Source organism: Pinus tabuliformis, chromosome 2_2 (genome assembly GCF_031772625.1).
Source record: "Pinus tabuliformis cultivar Carrire ecotype Pingquan chromosome 2_2, CPIR1, whole genome shotgun sequence".
NCBI classification, from domain to species: Eukaryota; Viridiplantae; Streptophyta; class Pinopsida; order Pinales; family Pinaceae; genus Pinus; species Pinus tabuliformis.
Genome location: NC_142300.1, coordinates 709,869,417 through 709,889,330, shown reverse-complemented (window position 1 = coordinate 709,889,330; position 19,914 = coordinate 709,869,417). Strand labels below are relative to the sequence as shown.

Below are 19,914 nucleotides of genomic sequence, written 5' to 3'. Positions count from 1 at the left end.
TTCCTTATTAGGATCTATAATCCTCAAAATCACAGCATTGGTAAGCAATTGTTTCAACTAATCAAAACTAGTTGCACACTCACTCAAACTTCTTTCCTTTCCTCTCCAATAATGTGATAGGATAGCCAATATTAGAGGAATTCCTAATGAACCTCTTGTAATAACCTTCTAGTCAAATAAATGATTTGACCTCATCCACATTCTTCTGAGCTGGTTACTCCATGATCGGCTTAATCTTTTCCAAACCCACTGTTATCCCCTCCTTGAAAACAACATATCCCAAGTAATGAATCGTATACTAAAATAAGCTACACCTTCTTGAGCTTGGCATACAACTTATGGTCTATCAACAATCTCAATACTGTTGCCAGGTGTTCTGCATTTTCTTCCTCATTCTTTGAATATACCAATATATGATGAACAAAGACTATCACAAAATTATCTAGGTAATGGAGAAACACATTGTTCATCATACACATGAATGTGGATGGATAATTTGTACGACCAAAAGTAACCACCACCAAAAGTAACAGTTCCCATACCTTGTACAAAATGCAGTCTTATATATTTCTTCTTCTTTTATGCGCACCTAATGATATCCTGATCTTAAATCAATGTTTGAAAATACTGCAACTCCCTTCAGCGGATAAAAAAAAATCATCAATCTGAGGCAATGGATACCTATTCTTGATGGTCACCTTGTTTAATTTTCTATAATAAATGAACAATCTGAGGGTACCATCCTTATTCCTTGCAAACAACATTGGTTCACCCCAAGGAGATACACTTGGCCTTATGTACCCCTTATCAAAAGCATATATTTAAGTTGAAACTTTAGTCCCACCAACTTGGGCGTGCTCATCTTGTAAGGTGCCTTAGATGTCGGTGCTAATCTTGGCATCAATCCAATAGAGAAGTCCACTTCCCTATGAGGAGGAAACTCTCAAATCTATATAGGGAACACATACTAAAACAATTATCCTATCTTATAATATTTTTAGTATACCTCCTCAAGATTTCACCATCCGCATCCTCCAACCCTTTGTCACTAAAGATATGTATTGCAAATAATAAATGTCATTTTCTATGGCTACTATTAGATTTCATGGTTGTAACCATCATCACTAATGTAGGCTTCTTCTTCCCCTACAAGACTCTCTTTACTCCATCATCATCCAGACACTTAATGGCCTTCTCATAAAAATCTACCTTGGTCTAGTGAATAAACAACTAACCCATGCCCAAAGGTATGTTATATGCACCCAAAGGAATAAAATTCAAGTTTGATGTTGTAAGCATGCCATCAAGCTCAAATGCATGAGAATCCACCCAATGATGAACTCTGCTCTTGGTCCCTGTAGCCAACTGCAGTAGTCAATATTTTGCATGCACTTCCTTATCCAAATGTCACTAATCCACCAGTTCGAGACTGATATAGCTATAATTTGATCTAAGGTCAATCAAAATAGAAACACCTCGATCACAAAGCTTACCTTCTATCTCGATAATGGATGCCTGATGGTTTACTTTCTTATTATCAACTACTGCATAGATCGGGGGAATTCTATTACCTACATCCTCAACTATCTCTACCTCCCAAGTACTGTAAATTTGAGGCCCTCCACCCTAACACAATGGAAAATAATTATTGCAATGATATCTACCACAAATCAAAAACTTCGATGGTTCCTCGACCTTTATTCTGCTGCTTTGAAGGTTGAGACCCACATCCTTTCTTAGCTACATTTGACTTCTTATGAGGAGCTATATTTTCCTTCTCACCTACATCTTAAAAACTTCCTCACTTCTTGGGCCATTTTCCTTTTGTCTTCTCATTACCCTTCCAGCCGTGCTTGAACTTAGGCTTTCACTTTAACTATTCATAACAATGCTTCAACTTCTTGATGGCTTCCTCCAATGACTGGGGCTCATCAAACACAATCCAGTCTTGGAATGCTAATGGAAATCCGTTGATGAACCTTCTGATATTTTCTTTCTCATCCTTGAGATATGGAATATATCTCAATAGCTCTAGAAGTATGGTTGTATATTATTCATATGAAATGTAACTCCTCTTGATATCATACAATTCCCTAACCTTTCCATCATAATACTTCTCATACATGTACTTATTTCAGAAGAGTCCTTCAAATATTTCCCAAGTCAACTTCTCTTCTCTAATTCCCCTAACATGTCTGACGTCTTCCCACTAGATATTTTATTTTCCTTTGAGATTGAAAGTAGCTATATTGGCTTTCATATTCTTTTAGTAATCATGAAGTTTGAAAATTTTCCTCATTCCAAGTAGCCATGCTTTTGGATCTTCTGATCTAATCATCTCACCATCAAAATTAGGAGGCTTGGCTTTCGTGAATTCTTCTAGAAAATATCCCTTCTCACTCCTCCTATGATGTTGGTGGTAATGTCTCATATAAGTAGAACTAAAATAAAATCCATGCATATTATCCCTACTCTCAAGTGTATACAAGAGTCTTCCATTATTTAGTGTTATATCATCCCTATCCATCCTTTACCTTTTCTGAGACTTGGTTCCATTTGCGCCAGTAGTATTTTATTCCTGTCTGTCTCCATGTCTAGTTCCTAGTTTTCGTGCTTATGTAAATGTAAAGGGCTTTGAAGAATAATTGCATTAATCTGAGCTTTCTTTTCTTGAGATTTTACAAGCCTTTCTTGGGCCTCAATCAATCATTCGTTATCATATTTACAACTTATGATCTCTACCTTCAAACTTGTCAATGTATCTGCTAGATCAGGAGAGTCCCCCTCTCCCTGTTGTTCAACTAATTTCTCCCATCCCACTAATTTCTCTTTTGTATGTATGGGGAGCGATATGAATTGTAATCCACCAATCCACTCTTCATCTCTTAGCCTTCTATTTTCTTGTAACCTACCACTATTAGATAAATTAAAAATCATAAACAAAATATTACCTCAATTTACTACTAGCGAAGCTATTACATCTCCATGGGTCAATGTAGATTAGCACGATACATAATAATAATATCAGGAACATATAAGTACATGCATAAATCAAAATACTAGAACAACATTCATAATAAAATAACTGCCATGCGTGCATGATAACTTATAGATTTGTATAGCCATCTGCATTTACCCTGAGGTTCAGTGTTGTGAACCTACCTTTGATACTACTCTATAACACGCCACCCCATATTTACCCACTTTTACAAGCTCACCAAGATAAACATGAACTCGGAGTTACTATGCATGACCCAAAATCGAAGATCATGTTATGGAAATGGGGTCTACTTGTCCAAAACCTTCTATAACACCAAAGAACACATGATCACATCGACATCATACAAAATTTATCTAGTGGTTAGTTCCCTGAGCATATCCCTCTCTTCAACCTAGATTCACAGCCCAACCATATGCATGAAGGCTTGCCAATGCGGCTAGAGGGCTCCAACCACATGGATAACCTTCCTTCAGTGCAACTATGGCCAAAAAATCCCTAAACTGAGAGTGTGGCCACAAATATTGTTCTATATTTTTAGGTCTAGCCTACAATCCAACTGCCTAGGCTTTTCCAAATATTTCAAGATTCTATTCTTAGGCTCAAATATTTCCCAAGCTTTCTTAACACATATAAATAGTTTATATAAATACTTGGGAAACATGGTATGTGTGGGTCATGGATGCATAATTGTTCACTATTTCATTAGTTTCATCATATTTTCATCAAGAATCCTTACTTCCCTCTCAAGCTAGCTGCAACAAACACTTAATATCTCATGAATTCATATAACTATTCAATAGCTTGTCATACCATGAACCAGATCAACAAAAAGAACATATCATATAATAAGAAGTATACCATGCATGTAACCAACATTTAATTGGAATGACACCATGAAAAATCAGTCATATAATCACACATTAAAATAGAAATTGTGCTCATTAGTCTCAATAAAGAATAACATGTATTAACATATGCATAGTTCCAATCAAGTCAGGGACTTCCACCTAGCACCTGACCATAGATTGGGCTGAACCAAATCTTTCTTCTAGCCAATGACCCTAGTGCCATATTCCAAGAATGAATGTGGGATCACATGGGATAAATCAAAACATAAACATACAAGGAATCCAAATGAAACCACCTCCACCCTCATACCACAATGATTTCACCCAATATCAAGTCTAAAAATCACCAAAACCATTACAAGCTTAGATTCCTTGGAATTTCTTCACCATAGCCAGAGAAATTTTCTTGGCTCGATCCACCTATCAAGATATTTTGAGACAAAGACATCCCCACCCTCAACCCTTGGGATTTTCCTGAGACCACCTTAACTAGGATCCAAAATCTATTAAAAATTCAAAGCTCAACCAAATGGAGAACTAACTACATCATGGATATCCAGGAAATGGCATAGGAAAGGTTGTACATAAGTATCAATCCAGGAAAATATCCATGCCAATGACAAAAAAAAAACTAGTAAACTAATGCATAAACCATGCATCATAATCCTACCAATATAAATCAACTTGCACACTATTACCTACAAAAAGCTTCATGTTGGTTTCTCTCTCTCTCTGCTTGATTTATTTCCATTGCTCATTGATGTCCAAGTCTTCCTCTTAGTAGCCACACGAATTCCTTTTCTTCTCCTTTCCTTCCATGTTGGTTCCTTGCTTGTGTCTCAAGTGCTCCCAAGTTCTCCCAAGTGATCTCTCCCTTATTGTAGTGTTCTCTCTCTTTTTCCTCTCTTTTTTCCCAAAATAGAATGCTAGAATAAAGTGTCTTTAATTTATTTATTTTTCTTTTCCTTTTTCTTCATTTTCCTTTACATGCATATTATTTTACTATATTTCTCTCTTTATCGTCTCTTCCTCTTCCCCACCTGCTAAAGTATAATTTCATTCATTTTCTTTTATTTTTTTGCACCTTTTCCACATGTCCTTGCTAGCCTGTAATAAATAATTTTCCATTTATTTCCTTTTGCCTCTTGCCAATGCCAATGCCAATTTCCATTGCCAATAAATAAATAATTAACCACAAGTAGATCCCAATATAATGTTTTCTCCCTCATTCATCTTAGAATATGTGTGTAATGACCTTGGTTTTATTTATTTACCTGGAAAGTTAACCCGGGGTTGTCACTCTTTTCTTAGTTTGAAGTATTTTCCTATTAGGTATAGATGCAATTTATTAACTACATGTAGTATGGCCAACATTTATTTCGCATAGATGGGTATGAGTAAGTTATTTCCATTAAGTTCACTACTTTTAAAGTGAGTGGGTCTTCCTTCTTGCACCAAAGCTACACCAATGCCATGGACAGAGGCATCACACTCCACAATAAATATTTTTTTGAATTCAAGCATTAACAAGATGATATTTTTACACATAGCCTTTTTAAGTTCTTCAAATAGTTTGGTTTCTTCTTTAGTCCAAGAAAATTCTTCATTCTTCAATACTTTTTTAGAGGGGTTTCTATTTTCCCACACTTCTTCACAAATTTTTGTAATATTGATGGGTCTCCCAATCAGGTAAAACATAAGGCCTGTCTAAAATTCCCTAGGCACATAAAGGTTGTATTAAACCTTTATTGTGCACTTAATAATGATTTCTTATATTAAATAGTTTCTTAGGAAGTTTTGAAAGATTTATCATACTTTATGTGCGTAATGTGCTTATGATGCAGGATATAGCAAATATTTGGCACATATCATGAGGATATCCAGTCATAGAGATTTATGGGACCTATCCCCTACTATAGGAAGATAAAACTCAGCTGGCTTTAGGCACCAATTACTCCTTCCTGTATTTATGAGGTCAATCAAGGAGCATGATCCCACTTTTAAGGAGTTTTGGAGGGAAGGAAATCCTCCTCTTAAGGAGGCTTCCTTTCATTGATCTTGGATAAATAGAGTGCTCGAGAAGCCCATTAGGAGTCAGAGGAAGCTAGCAGTAGTTGAGTTAGAGGAAGAAAGAGCTTAGGAGTTTTTCAATTCTACAACTTTTCATGTACAAGAATTTTTTCTGATTAATGAAAGACATCTTTGGTTCCTAGACTATTGTTCCTTCTGTTAGAAAATTATATATTACGGAGCAATGGAACACATAAAATATTGCAGAAATATAAACACAGAAAACGCACAAAACAAGAGAGACACAGATATACGTGGTTCACCCAGTTTGGTCTACGTCCACCCCGAACAGCCAGTCCTTCCTTTTTATTATCCAGCAAAATGAAGAGACACAACCTACAGCAAATCCGCTGTAATATCCTCTGTTTTCTCTCACAGTCTCACCTCTCTGTTTCTCACTCACAGAATACATATCTATCACATAGCCTCAAATACAATACCCTCATACAAAGAGAGGGGTTTCCTTCTAGGGCAAAAAACCCTAAACTAAACATAAGTTCTACCGTCAGATCATCCGCCTAATGAACGGCCCAGATTGACTAGAAATTACTATACTTTTACAAGGCAATTTTACAGCTGTTTTTAGCTTCGGGGGCGCTGCCCCCGCAACCCCCCGCTAGGGGGGGCTCCCAAAGGTCGCAGCCGCCCCCATTTCGAGCTGGGGTCCTATGTGGCGATACCTTTGAGTATAGAAGATAATCAGGCTCCACACCCAACAATCTCCCACTTGGAGACTGATTGTAGCAACTCCACCGCTGCTCCATTTGCTGGACAATGACTCCTCTTTGGACCTGGCTGTTTCTCATCTTCATCGTCATCCTTGAAGACCAACTGAAACTGAGCATATTCTCAGTTTCTCCCTGGTTACAACTTTTGTTAGCATATCTGCAAGATTCTGGCTAGTGTGTATCTTTTCCAGCTTCAACTCTCCATCTTCCAACACTGATCGTATGAAGTGGTACTTGAGCTGTATGTGTTTAGTCTTGGAATGAAACGCTGAGTTCTTTGCAAGATGAATGGCACTTTGGCTATCACTGTATAACGTGCCCATATCATGCTCCTTACCCAATTCACCCATAAACCTTTGTAACCAAATCATTTCTTTACTAGCCTCTGTAGCAGCGACATACTCTGCTTCTGTTGTTGAAAGTGCAACAACGCTTTGGATTTTTGAAACCCAACTGACAGTTGTTCCTCCAACAGTAAATACATATCCTGTAGTGCTCCTCCTGTTATCTCTGTCACCTGCCATATATGCATCAACATATCCTTGTAGGGAGATATTTGAACTACCAAAGCATAATGCTTGATTTGTGGTACCTTTCAAATATCTAAGAATCCATTTCACTGCCATCCAATGTTCCTTTCCTGGATTGTTCATGTACCTGCTCACAACTCCCACTGCATGTGCAATATCAGGCCTTGTGCAGACCATTGCATACATTAAGCTTCCAACTGCTGATGCATATGGAACTTTAGACATATAATCCATGTCTTCTTGGGTCTTTGGGCACATTTCCTTGCTAAGTTTGAAATGGCTAGCAAAAGGTGTACTAACTGGTTTTGCATTGTGCATGTTAAATCTTTTCAACACCTTTTGTATGTACTCATTCTGAGACAATGTTAATTTACAATTTTTCCTGTCTCTAGTTATTCTCATACCAAGGATTTGTTTCGTAGCTCCCAAATCCTTCATTGCAAATGAATTTGCCAATTTTCTTTTGAGCACATTTATTTCCTGCATGTTAGATCCTGCAACAAGCATGTCATCTACATACAATAATAATATAATATAGCTGCCATCATTTTGCTTTTTCAAATAAACACAATGATCAGAGTGACATCTAGTATAACCTTGTTCAGACATAAACTTGTCAAATTTTAGATACCACTGCCTTGGAGCCTGTTTTAAGCCATACAAGCTCTTCTTCAACCTACACACTAGTTTCTCCTTACCTTTCACCTCATATCCTTGTGGCTGCTGCATATATATCTCTTCCTCCAAATCCCCATGGAGAAAGGCTGTCTTTACATCTAACTGCTCAAGATGCAAATCTTCAGCTGCTACAATACTTAAAATAGTTCTGATTGAAGTCATTTTAACAACAGGAGAAAATATTTCATCAAAATCAATACCTTAAACCCCTTCACCACAAGTCTAGCTTTATACCTCTGTTTTCCTCCATCTTCTTCCTTCAGCCTGTAAACCCATTTATTCTTCAATGTAGTTTTTCCTACAGGCAACCTGACTAAATCCCAAGTCTGATTATGCATTAAGGAGTCCATCTCTTCTTCCATGGCTACCTCCCACTTCTTCCTGCATTCAACCTGCATTGCTTCTTCATAACATTCGGGTTCACCAGAATCAGTCAACAATAAATAATATAATGAGGGAGAGTATCGTTCAGGGGGTCTACCTATCTTGGTAGATCTTCTAACACCACTTTCAGGTGTTTGGGGTGCCTGTTGCTGTTGTGGTGGTTGCTGTTGTTGTGGTTGTTGATTATTATTATTTTCAGGCACCTTTACTTTTTCAGTGATTTCATCAAAAACTGCGTATTCCTTGTTTTCCTTTTCCTGCAACTGATTCTTATACAAGACCTTTTCATTGAATATTACATCTCTTCTCCTAATGATTTTTTGATTTTCGTAATCATATAAGCGATAACCAAAATCATTAACACCATATCCAATAAAGGTACATTTCTTTGACTTTGCCTCAAGCTTTGTTCTATTTTCTTTATCAATATGGACAAAGGCCTCACAACCAAAAGGCTTTAAAATAGAGTAGTTTACCTTTTTACCTGTCCATGCTTCCTCTGGAACACCACCATCGAAGGAACTTGAAGGCCCTCTGTTTATTAGATAAACAACAATATCTACAACATCTGCCCAAAACTGTAAAGGCAATCCTGCATGCAATCTCATGCACCTTGCACGCTCCATGATTGTTCTGTTCATCCTTTCTGACACACCATTTTCTTGTGGTGTCCTTGGAACTGTCTTCTCTCTGCGAATTCCATGCTCTGAACAGTACCTATCAAACTCTTTGCTGCAATATTCACCTCCATTGTCTGATCTAAGACACTTCAATTTCTTTGCTGTCTCAATCTCAACCAAAGCTTTCCATTTCTTGAAAGTATCAAATACATCAGATTTATTCTTAATACAATAAATCCAAGTTTTTCTAGTTGCATCATCAATAAAAGTAACATAATAACGAGAGCCACCAAGAGATGATACCTGAGCAGGTCCCCATACATCTGTATGCACAAGCTCTAATTTTTCATTCTTCTTTTCTTTCCCAACTCTGAGAAATCTGACTCTCTTCTGTTTTCCATAAATGCAATTCTCACAGAAGTCCAAATCAACATTCTTCAAACCCGGCAACAAATTCCTTGAGTGAAGAATCTTCATCCCCTTTTCACTCATGTGTCCGAGCCTATGATGCCATAATGCTGCATCTGCTCCTTTGGAAGTTAAAGCATTAACAGAGTTAGAAATACCATTGCATAAATACAATGTACCAACCTTTTCGCTTTTTGCTATTACCAGGGCTCCTTTGGTGACCTTCCAAGCTTTATCTGTGAAAGTTGTCACACAACCTTCACCGCCTAACTGCCCTGTTGAAATCAGATTTTTCTTTAGATCTGGAACATGCCTTACCTCCTTTAATAGCCATTGGTTTCCATTCTGTTGTTTTACAAGAACCTTACCCATTCCAACGATTTTACAGGGTTTATCATCACCCAGACGAACTTGTCCAAAATCTCCTTGAACATAGTCATGAAAGTATTTCTTATCAGGTGTGGCATGGAATGAAGCCCCTGAATCTACCACCCAGGAATCAGTAATATTTTCAAAAGAAAGAATCAAAGCATCTTGTAACACCTCACCTGTCACATTTGCTTCATGATTGTTTTCTTGCTGTGCATCTCCTTCTTTTCCCTTCCGAGATCTACAGTCTTTCTTTAGGTGTCCTTTCTTTCCACATTTCCAGCACACTATCCCCGATCTGGACTTGGATCTGCCTTTCCTTGATTTACTGCGATATCCTGAGCTCTTTCCTCTTTCCATTTTTCTTCCTCTAGACTCTGCACTCAAAGCATTTCCCGATGTCTCACCGGAGCTTTTCCATCGCATTTCCTCGCTAAGGATAGCACCGACAACATCATCAAACTTTAAAGTACTAGATCCAGAAACGGAGTTACTAATGGCCATTACCAAACCATTCCAACTTTCTAGTAATGAGCACAAGAATAACAGAGCTCTAACTTCATCATCAAAGTTTACCCCTACAAAACTTAACTGGCTTGTAACTGTATTAAAATCATTTAAATGGTTTGCAAGAGATCCACCTTCCGACATATTCATATTAAATAACCGTTTCATAAGAAATACCTTGTTTGAGGCTGAGGGTTTTTCATATAGTTTCGACAACGTCTGCATCAAACCCTCTGTCGTGGTTTCCTTCGAAATGTTGAAGGCGACTGACGCAGCAAGGCACAACCGTATTGTTCCGAGTGCCTTTCTGTCGAGAAGGTTCCATTCTTCGTCTTTCATACCCGTCGGCATCTTTGTTTTTCCGCCCAATGGTAGGTATAGATCTTTCTGATACAGATAATCTTCCATCTGCATCTTCCATAGCGAGAAGTTTTGGCCGTTAAATTTCTCGACCCTAAACTTACCATCTTCCGCCATTGCTCCCACTCGAACCAGGAACCCTTCTTTCCTGCGAGTTTATTAGCCAAATAGACCTTCGGCTCTGATACCAGTTGTTAGAAAATTATATATTACGGAGCAATGGAACACATAAAATATTGCAGAAATATAAACACAAAAAACGCACAAAACAAGAGAGACACAGATATACGTGGTTCACCCAGTTTGGGCTACGTCCACCCCGAACAGCCAGTCCTTCCTTTTTATTATCTAGCAAAATGAAGAGACACAACCTACAGCAAATCCGCTGTAATATCCTCTGTTTTCTCTCACAGTCGCACCTCTCTGTTTCTCACTCACAGAATACATATCTATCACACAGCCTCAAATACAATACCCTCATACAAAGAGAGGGGTTTCCTTCTAGGGCAAAAAACCCTAAACTAAACATAAGTTCTACCGTCAGATCATCCGCCTAATGAACGGCCCAGATTGACTAGAAATTACTATACTTTTACAAGGCAATTTTACAGCTATTTTTAGCTTCGGGGGCGCTGCCCCCGAAACCCCCCGCCAGGGGGGGGCTCCCAAAGGTCGCAGCCGCCCCCCCCTGGACCCCCCCTGCAGCGAACATTTTACGAGCGGCGTTGCCGCCCCCATTTCGAGCTGGGGTCCTATGTGGCGATACCTTTGAGTATAGAAGATAATCAGGCTCCACACCCAACACCTTCAAGGATTTGAGATTTCTTTGGTTAGAGCCCACCCTAGGTATTCATGACCCCTTCGATATTATTATCTTTCATGCACTTCTTCATTTCAAATTTTCATTCTTGGGTATTGTTTTATGCAGGATTAATTAGTGAGATTTTTTATAATATTTTTTTGCATAGTACTTTGAGGAGTATATGGTTGTTTTAGTAGTGGTTATATTACATATCAAGCATCTATTTTCATGCATTATGTTCATTTGGGTTGTTGATTTTTAATTGTTGTTCGTTATTTCTATTTGTTGTAATTGTACATTTCCTATTTTGCAGAGCTACAAGAGACTCTACTATCACCTATTTGTTGAATAAATCCTTCTTTCATGGACACAATTATACATAAATGCACGCTTCATCATTTTTTAGTCTCCCCTTACCTTATTTTTCCTTCAAACCACAACCTTAGCATGTTTTCTTGCTCAATGGATTGTGCTTTGTAGAAAAATAAGGACTCATGTAGAAGTTTGCATTTTGTGTCTAAAAATAATAAAAATTTGCATCCAACTCATCATTAATCTTCTTTGATGAGTTATAGTGTCACTGGAACCTTGAAGATGGAATTTACAATCCAAGAGACCACGTAGATCCTCTGACCTAGTTTCTATAATTGGCCTTTTCTTGCGAAATTAGGGTTTTATGTTTACATGGTTTATTTTAGTTTTGAGTTTACTTTCTCTGTACAACAAAATAAATAAGATTTTTTTCCTCATAGTTATGATGGTCTATTTCCTATTCATGAAGATAGCGTAGAGTTACTTATTTCCTTTCATTTCCCACAATCCTCAAATTTTCCTATAACATAGGATATCTAGTATGGTCTCTTGGTAATTAGATCCCATCTCAATGTTTTTGTATAATTCAGCAAAGGAAAAATATAAGTACATGTTACACACATAGTTTTGTCAATTATTAATTTTTTATGAACCCTGGGTTAATAATTAAAGTTGAGGCACTTAGGTGGTGTGGTATCGTTGTTGCAATATTTAGGGCCATCACATTTTGGTGCCTGTTGTAGCTGCTACAATACCCTCCAAATTGTTCTCTTGAAATTAAATTTTGGAGCCTTCCTTGGTCTTTCTCTTTATGGTTGAAAACACTTGAGTTGATTCCATGATCTCTCTTAGAATATTTACACCCCTTTTTCTTGTTTGGTGAACTGTCGTCTTTTGGCATGTTTGATTGTTTGACATTGCTTGCGGTCCTTTTCTGGTGATTTTGAAGGTTGGTATTTTTACGCCGTAAGGCGTTCCTCTGGGAAGAACTCCCCTCCAGTGCCACTCTGTACCTTCCTGCGCCATTGATTTCGTTGTTAGACGATGGAATTAATATTCACCGTTTGATTCAAAGTGTTCGATTCATTATCCCTCGCCACGCATCGCATCTAGCATCTAGCCGCGCATCACATCTGGCATCTGGAAAGCATGCACTGCACTCCGAATCCTCCTGTGCTCTCTGTTCATTAAGAAAAAGCCTCTTGCGCTCTCTGTTCATTAAGAAAAACGAGAAACTTCCAGGATGTGGATATCATGCCCGAGGGATCCATGAGCATCGTGTGAGAAAGCCCTACTACTGCCATTGGTCAAATTCAAGGCCGAAAGTATCGAGCCAGCCCATCACCATACCTTTGGGCATGATCTTCTTGTTTTCAAATTCAAGGCTGGAAGTATCGAGCCGGCCCATCACCATACCTTTGGACATGATCTTCTTGTGCTGTCTGGGTGATCCCGTTTGATAAAGTCAGTTTTCACACGGGGTAAGTGGTATCTTAGAATAAATAGGAAGCAAGCAAGCGGCATAGCATTGGAAATATGGTAGAAAAAGATATGGCCAGGTCCAAACCCCCGCATATCCTCAAAACCTAGATTTTTCCACAGTTCTTATAAGTTTAGTAGGTTTATTCTAGCATAAGGAGCCTCAAGGTACTCGAGATATTGGCTACCCGCTTTTCGCCGGTTCGATTCCCAAACAAAATACAGACCCTCCGCCGCTGAATTTCCGAGGGTTTCAGTGACAAATTATCATGCAGGCACCCTGTTAAAGGTACAACTTTTTTACAGCTCGTTTCAGATCCAGTTTTGGGGTTCTGTTCTTTTGTTGTTGGGCTGAAATTGGGTTTACTCAGTGTTAGGTTATTCAGTTGTGTGGGCATATTCTCGGTTTTGTTAATTGAGTGATGCGAATTGAATATAAAACAATCTGGGTTGGGTCTACAGTTCTGAAAAATCAGAGCAGGCATTTTTATTACTATTCAATTCAAGAAGAAATGACTAGATATTGGAAACCCTTGTTTTTAATTTATGGGCTCTGATTGATGTTTGGAGTGTCATGTTCTCTGATTTTGTCCCTTGTAGATCATGCAGAAATGCTTTTGCTATTTTTTCGTTTGACGGGCATTTTAAATAATTAGGCTTACTCTTATGCTGAGGGAGTATCAGCCACCCACAAGTTCAGTCATCATGTCATTTGATCAGAAATCAAAATTTGGTACAAATTGACGAAATATGTAGCCTAGATCATGGTCTGCAGAGGAACCATAATGACCGCATCCCACTGGCTGTGTTGTATGCTGAGCATCACTATACTCTACAGCGTGATGATCTGAAATTTGTAAGTGGTTGGGTCCGAAGACGTGGTGAGAATGTGTGTGCCTAAAATAAACATAGTATTATGTTTAAGCCCTCAGGGAAAAATCATAATCAAATGAAAAGAAAATAGCACTCATTCCTAGGAGGTCAGCCCTCTTAGTATTGCTCTAGGATGACTGTGTGTAGCCATGGAATTTCATCGTGATTTCTTTAAATAGTGAAACTTCTTTAGAACCACTATGTCTATTTAGAGCTAGGTAACTAGTTCTTACCATATAAAGGCCACAGGAAGTTTTTTTTTTCCAATGAGTTGAATTGCCTCAATTGAAAATTCTTCCAAGAAGACGCAGAGGAGGTAATATGATCACAGCATGGTCCTCTATGATGGAATGGAAACTGAGTTGGGCCTGTTCCTCTCTACAGATTGGGTCTCCAAATACAGGTTTACTTCTGGGTAATTATTGTGAAAAGGCAATGTCTAGTGGTTCTACGACTGTTGTCATGAATATCAGTGTAATATCTGTAGTAGCAGCGGCCATGAAATCATCGTTCATTGTAGGGAGTAAAAAAATAATATATGCAGTTTTCATTGTACTCAAGAGAGTTTTCAAGGTGACCACCTCTTTGAGGAGCAAATTGAAACATCTCCAATCGAAGTATTTGTAAAACATGGATGGAAACTCCCTCAAATCCTTGGAAGGGAAATCATATTGCGTCCTGATATAATAGATTGAGCACTTAAAAAAGATAAAATTCTCTTCAGTCTCTGCCTTCCATAAGGGTCAAAAGCTTACATACCCATTCCTCACAAGAAATGTGATGGACAGTCTTTGCTTTCTGCTTTTGAGAACATGCCCTGACGTTGAGGATCATCGAGATGAACTATATGGCTAGCATGAATTTGAAGGATCTTCTCGAAGTGTGAAGTCAACATAAGACCAAGAAGCCTAAAATGGGCAACCTAAGAATTAGAATGGAGCTTTTTAGAAATCATTCCTGATAATGACATCTTCGGGGGGTGAAGAGAATGGGGAGGTTGAAGATGAGAGAATATGCAACCAGATTTAGTTCCCCCGCCTCTTTCGAATGGATGTGAGATATTCCAATCGCGATTAATCAGAGTAGTTGTGATTAAGAGTACAAAGGGATTATCATCACTATTATAGATAACATTCAATCCAAAAATACGAAAAGAGGGAGAAGATAGTAGACAATGTTTCTGAATATTATGTTCATTGGTCAATGGGAATTTCTAATTGCAAATGTCTATTCTTAAAGGGGAGGGGTGAAGGAAGGCATGGTTATGTCAGCTCACTGTTGAGGTCAGCTGGTGAACTTGTTCACGTCAATCAGGTAGAGATCAAACCTCTCGTTTTTGAGGATAGTGTTCCTCCATCATCTGGTCCACCAAATGAGGGAATTTCTTTTGAGACTTGAGTTGGTCTTCGAGAAACCACTTGCTAGTTCAATGGAGTTGTCCTTGTCTTCAAATCTAGTGTATTTATTGCATTTTGTTCTTGGTTCATTCTCCCTGACTTGTAGAATGGTGTCTTTCTCGAAAGGTTGATACATCTAACATTGATGGTTCAAAACAATTAGTTTATCCACACTGAACAAAATGGAAGAATGACTATGTATTGTGATAGATCCAATTTGAAGGCACTTTTACCACTTTGCTTCAGAATTTGAAATAGTCCATATTAGTTTGTTTTCAATTTAAAATTCTATCCCTTCATCCATTCTTTTCCTTTGGCTTAATATTGTGGTTGACTCGTTGCTTATCAAGAGATTCCTTATATTTCTGATTCTTCTGCAATGCCCACTTCCACCCATCGATGCATTTTGTTGATATGCTTGATGAACTTTTCAGCTTGTCATTGAGTAAATTTCTTTTTTTGTTTCTACCATCTAGCCAAAATACTTTCTACTCTGGAATCTCATGCATGTCTCAAAGCTGAAAGGACAATTTATTAGTGGAGCGATGGATCAGTCTATTCTATGCTAAAAATATAAGAATTGATCATCTTCTATCGTCAAATGTTGATGGCCGTACATTCTTAGCAATCACACTATAGTCGTATAAGGTCCTATTGGCCACTTATATTTTTTCATGTGTTGGAATTTAGAAGATGAAGGTTGTGCCCCTTTTCAAATTGGTGTTTATTAATGGTTGTAATGCATTTCCAAAGATGTCATAGAATTTTGTTGTTTCTGTCATATTCAGTGGGTGTTAGTAGTTTGAAATTCACTCAAACATGCTTGAAAAATAGATGTGCAGTTTGCTGCCTTAGTATGGTCTTCGTACATTGCCAAAGTGTAGTTGTTTTTCTTCCAGGCATTTGGCCCCATGATATAGTGTTATTGACATGGGATTAGATACATGTCTACTAATATAATAGCTCTTTTGTAATTGCCTCCTTTTAAACTTGATTAGAAATTTTTAACATTCCCATGAAATGACTCACTATGTTTGAGAGTGTTTCCAACCTCATCAGACTTCATATGGAGAAAATAGAATTTCATAACCCATTCAAAATTTAGCAGACTTAACAGTTTTCGGGATTTCAAGATCAACGGGATTGTGGCATTTCATTAGATTATATCATGTATGAGGATAGGTGATTGGCATTTAATCAAGAGCACCAAGCCCTATATGTATCCCAGTGTTTGGTGTTGATTGTTGAACCCCTTTGCCATGGCCTTAGCAAAAGTGTACCCTTCACTCAAGTCAAAATCATTGATCACACACGTTAAGCTTTCTCTACCATATTATAAGGCTTGGATTAAGACGTTTGATCAAAATTGGGCAGTGTTGACTAATATCCCTAGAGAATTGAACTAGAGGCAAAAACTAGACAAGAGGAGAGGAATCTAGATTCTAGATGGTTGATTCTTAAATAATTAATCATTGATGTACAATGGATGCCATATTTATCTTGATTTATGTACAAATATGCATGTTTTCATATCTTCTACAACTAATTTGGCATTTTGGATGTTTTTTTAATATAAATGCAAATATATAATATATATACACACACACACACACAAGACGCTTCGCTTCTGACGATTTTTGGAAAATAACACTTTCGACGCTTTGCTTCCAAAAAACAAACCTGCTTCATCCCTGCTTTGAGCAACATTGCTCAAGGGCAAACCATTAACCTGATGCACTTCCTTTGGCTAAGCTACTGCTATGACATGGGCATATTTTGGTCAAAATCACCCAGACTTTCACCTTACCCAGTCTGCTTCCTGCCATTGGAGAAGTTGAGGCCTGGTGCATGGTTTGACATACATCCATTGTTCAACATCAAAATCTGCTAATGCAATTTAATATAATACATTTAAAAAATACATGATATATTGTAGACTAGGATGAGTACGTTAGGATTAGAAAGCAAATGTATCAGGTACCCATCATAACCAGATCCTCCTTTAGTTGAAATTGCACTTTACCCTAGTTTCCCTGTCCCTTATAGAGTGAAAGAGCAGCCTCCTTGTCCATAATTTGAGGCACATTTGGTAATTTGATTTTAGTACTGCTGCTGCTATTTCTTTCTGTGATTGCCCTATTCTGAAACTGTCAATCACACTTACTTCCACAGGGTTGCTTGAACATTATTAGTAGTGTTCGGCCTCGTGCCATCATCTCAAGTCATTTTTATGTCATGTATAATCGCTTTTCAGGTGATGAGCCTTAGCAAATTTAGAGATTCCTGATTATGATCATGTCTGGTGGGTAAATAATTGCAAATAATGACTATTTTGTGTCTTATGTGCTAATAACCTCATTTTGCCAACCAAAGTTTTCACGGTGTGCACTCTCAAAAGTTCTGCTTGTTTTTGCATAAGTTAGCAGATTGATTTCTCTGCTTGAGACAGTAACTATTAAGATTGAGCCTATATTTCAGAAGTTAAAAATAAAATTAAGTTACAGTTTTTGTTCCCAATTTTGATGGGAGGCTTTTCACACGGCGTATATTTATATCACTTATTTTCTTATGTCAACTCGTGATGGATAGTAGGTTGAATCTATGGATTGTCAAGTCTGTGGCTAGCTCTAGCTAGTGGAGCTTAAGATGCATGCCGTTTTACTGTAGACGGTTTAAAGCTTTGTAGTTATTTGATTTTTAAGGTGTACCTCTTTGCATCCAATGTACAATGCTGCAGGTTTTTAGTTTTGTTTAATTTGTTTTCTTTGCTTTGATGCAAGTAAATTGTAATTTATAATTAGATCACTCATGACTTTAAAAATTTGCCAAAAATCACCAGTTCAAATTGAACATCCTTAAATTTGTTAGATCCAGAGTACTTGGAGCACTGACTTATCATATGTATGCAGCTTATGGAGGATTTTCTTTGTTAACCTAGGTTTTAATTTAGGATGTCTTGAAGCATGCAACATAAGTGGTTTTGAGCACTTCTATAATCTTCATTTATAGTCAAAATGGCAAACAGAAGTTGGCAAGTGTTGCAAGAGCCAAATTATTTTTATTATTTCTTTTGTGAGATTCTGGCATTGCATTGTTTTTATTTTTATCTAATAGCCATTTTATTCTAATTCATTGGTGCTCATTTTTCATGGGCCTTAGATGTTACCAAGAATATAGATGTCCTATTGCTGTTAATGAAGTCTTCATGCCTTCACAAAACTTTGTGCATTTACGGAACTTCTTGGAAATCCATATCCCAAAGCTCCCAGAATTGCCCTAATGGAGTATACATGGCAAACATCCAAAAGGAATCCCTTGAGCAAACAAATATAAAAGGATAAGTCAAAGTTTTCCAGGCTTCAGTAAGAGACAAGCCCAGAGTTCTCTAATTGCCAGACCAAGTACCACTTTGATATTGATACAAGTGATGTTAAGCTTGATACTTATTTTGGTTTTTCAAAACAAAGAGTATGTTTAAATATTTGAATTCCAAATTCTATTTTCAGGTATTGTTCTAGATTTAGGAGATGGTGTCACTCATGTTGTTCCCATCTATGAAGGCTATTCCCTCCCACATGAAATCTATAGAGTGGACCTTGCAGGTAGAGACTTAACTAATGCACTATGCAATATCCTGACTGAGAGAGGTTACTCCTTCACTACAACAGCAGAATGAGAAATAGTTTGAGACATAAAGGAAAAATTGGGATATGTTGCAATGGATTATGAAAAGGAGATGGAACTGGAAAAGACCTCTACTGCATTGGAAAAGACTTATGAGCTTCCAGATGGCCAAGTGATTACAATTGGCTCTGAAAGATTTAGGTGTCCAGAGATTTTATTCCAGCCTGCTCACATTGGGATGGAAGCTCCAGGGGTACATGAAACTACTTACAACTCTATCATGAAATGTGATGTGGATATCCGAAAGGACTTGTATGGTAACATAGTTTTGAGCGGGGGATCCACTATGTTTCCAGGCATGGCTGATCGGATGAACCAAGAGATCACAACACTTGCTCCAAGTAGCATGAGGATCAAGGTGGTTGCTCCTCTAGAGAGAAAATATAGTGTCTGTATTGGAGGCTCCATCCTGGCTTCTCTCAGCACATTCCAACAGGTAGTCCTGCCCACCACATTCTTGAAATCAGAAATATCAACTCAACCATATTTCAACACTTGAACTATAACCTATAGCTTAAATATTTGGAATAATGGATCATGAGACTCCAGAAAATAGGCTTTATTTAATTGCCAATTATTTTCATTAGTATCCTTCATGCTTATAAAAAGTATGTTATTGTTTTGAGATCTGAAAACACCTCCCAGGTATTGTTTCTGATAGGGGAAGAAATTTACAACCACACATTTTTAAGTTCCTTAAGAAACATACTTGAGGCGCTGCATCACAAAGCACAGACTTCCTTAGACTCTTGTGTCAGGTTTGACCTATAGTTTTTCCACCAATTATCACCAAGGACTTGCACTTTGCCTCGTCCCCTTGAAACTCCCTTTTCAAAAAAAAAGCTCCCAAAAGGTCTTATCTAA

General features: G+C 37.7%; 1 pseudogene; it reads left to right on the top strand.

The window, feature by feature from the left end:
* LOC149194644 (actin-like) overlaps positions 1-19,914 on the top strand; it is an 81,418-nt pseudogene that overhangs the window by 60,733 nt on the left and 771 nt on the right.